This window comes from Echinops telfairi, unplaced genomic scaffold, assembly GCF_000313985.2.
Source record: "Echinops telfairi isolate 266 unplaced genomic scaffold, ASM31398v2 ScPeMD7_27;HRSCAF=92, whole genome shotgun sequence".
NCBI classification, from domain to species: domain Eukaryota; kingdom Metazoa; phylum Chordata; class Mammalia; order Afrosoricida; family Tenrecidae; genus Echinops; species Echinops telfairi.
Genome location: NW_022103924.1, coordinates 4,024,747 through 4,027,339, shown reverse-complemented (window position 1 = coordinate 4,027,339; position 2,593 = coordinate 4,024,747). Strand labels below are relative to the sequence as shown.

The 2,593-nt window shown below is 42.6% G+C and overlaps 1 pseudogene; it reads left to right on the top strand.

The window, feature by feature from the left end:
- The first annotated feature begins 1,537 nt into the window (after positions 1 to 1,537).
- On the top strand, positions 1,538 to 2,175 carry LOC101647898 (annotated as a pseudogene).
- The last annotated feature ends 418 nt before the right edge of the window (positions 2,176 to 2,593 follow it).

Genomic DNA, 2,593 nt, shown 5'->3' with positions numbered 1-2,593 from the left:
GGCAAGCAAAATGAAATAATTGACAACTTCATTATTTTCTCTGTTTATCATGATGTTGTTGATTGGCCCAGTTGTGAAATCTCTTAATTCTTTTTTCCTTTATGCTGAGGTGTAATCCACTGAAGGTTGCATTTTAAAATGTTCATTCCTGTTTCATGTCCTCTTGGCTTTCAGCAAGCATGCGTGTGCATCTTATACGGAGGGTCTTTAGTCTTTCTCCAGTCCTGACGCTGCCTTCTTCACGAAGCTCGCCTTCTTGCATTCTTTGCTTAATTTACAGATGGAACAAGTAGGCTGAAATGACACAGTGCCAGTGCACTACTTTTCTGAAGGTGGTGGGTATTCCAAATTCATGAAAAAAATGTTATCAGCTATGAAAGAAACTGCCTTTGTGAGTATGTGTTCTTGTTTCTCAACTGTTGGGCCAATCCCTTTGTCATGAAAGCAAACTTTGACATTGGGTTCAATGGAAAGAAAGCCACACTTTCAATACAATTTTGTTTGTTGTTAATCTGGGTCCATTCAAGGCAGGCTGGATTGCACTGTAAACAACAAAGCTATTTGTGCACAAAAAAGGAGCACACCAACCAGGCATTGCCAGTTGTTTTGCTTTTTTTATGGAAGTTACAACTGTTGGCTGCCACCACTGTTGAATGGCACAGAAACCATTGTGAGGACGTGGTGTCTGCATTTATCAGAAATTCTGGGGTCCCAGAGAGAGAGGGGTGTCCTTGACCTGGTTTTATATGTAGGTGGTTCACACATGTCACCTCTCTTCACACTGCTTGCTCCTCTGTGCTTGGGTCAGTGACTTTGTAAGTGAACGCAGTCCTGGGATGGTCTGGAAGCAGGCCTTGGTGTGAAGAAATTCGTGGATGAGAATGGTGGGCAAGGGAAAGATACCTAAGTGCAAAGGTGCCGATTAGACAGTGATTGGAGGTACGGCGCTTATAAAGTACCCCTGAGCTTGACATGATTCTCTAACCTTTGTGAATAAGACAAAGAGTCTTTATGCCTAGAAGGCTTTTCATGCACATGGGAATGTGGGGTTCTCCTGGAATTGGCAGGAAAATGTAATTTCAAGTCCAAAAGAGAAATAAAAGAGCAGAGCGGAAATCTTCCATTCTCAGCCATTCACTTGCAGTAAACTAACAGCGGGACTGAGAGAGATTTGCTCATAGTATTCTTTGGCAGTATACTTACTAGGAATGAGGGTTTCTGATTTGATGGTAAGGCCAAAGACTCAGATAGGACACACACACGCACACGCATGCACACGCACACACAATACCCTGTCCATATATGTGCGTTTCTTTCTCTGTGTGTATGTGTATATCTATATATAAAACCCTGTCTCCTCTCACACCCCTATAACATACCCTGGTCTGGACTCCCTGAAAAACAGTCTTCACAGAAGCATCAGACTGGAACACAAGCCAGTCTGATCCACTGAAGTTTTCATGGCACATTAAAAAAAAATTATTCAGATGAAAAGTGAAGTGAGACGAGACCAGAGGCCGAACGCCGATCTGGCAAGATGGCCAGGCTGCCTTGCAGGATTATCAAGGAAACCCAGCATTTGCTGGCAGAACCAGTTCCTGGCTTTAAAGCAGAACCAGATGAGAGCAACACCCGTTATTTTCATGTGGTCATTGCTGGCCCCCAGGATTCCCCCTTTGAGGGAGGGACTTTTAAACTTGAACTATTCCTTCCAGAAGAATACCCAATGGCAGCTCCTAAAACACGTTTCATGACCAAAATTTATCACGCTAAAGTAGACAAGTTGGGAAGAATGTGTTTAGATATTGTGAAAGATAAGTGGTCCCCAGCACTGCAGATCCACACAGTTCTGCTATCGATCAGGCTTTGTTAAGTGCTCCCAATCCAGATGATCCATTAGCAAATGATGTCGCTGAGCAGTGGAAGACCAATGAAGTCCAAGCCATAGAAACAGCTGGAGCCTGGACTAGACTCTATTCCAGGAATCATATGGAAGTCGATCTGATCATCAAGTGTGCATCACTTCTCCTGTTCTGCCAAGGCTTCTTCCTTTTTTGTTTGCATTTAATGGATACAATCTTAGAACCATTACAGAAGAAAAGCCCAGGCATCTTCAGGCCTTTGGTGATTAAATGCACATTCGCAAATCTGTCTTGTCCTGATTCACTGTTGTAAAGCATGAGCAGAGGCTAGAAGTGTCATCTGGATTGTTGTTAAATGTGTAAAAGCAGTGGCCTCTTTGCCTTTATTCATTTCTTCCCCCGTCATGGTCTAAGGATACAGCACTGCAAATGAAGGTAGTTGTCAGGGTTAGCTGCGGGGGTGTGGGTGTTTTTCTTTATATTATATTTTGAGGTCGGAGAGGTAGTTTTAAATTTATGGGCTCCTTTCCCCCCCTTTTCAGTGCTCTAATTGCATTGGTTAAAAGCAGCTAACCAGTTGTTCTTTAGAATATACTCTCTATGCTGGGAGGAAAAGGGCATTTATAGAGGTCTAGATAAAGACATGTACATATGCAAATATATTTATATGAGGATAGGGAAATAGATCTATGAGCCTATATTTATAGGTTTAGTATTAAGGTAGCAGAAGG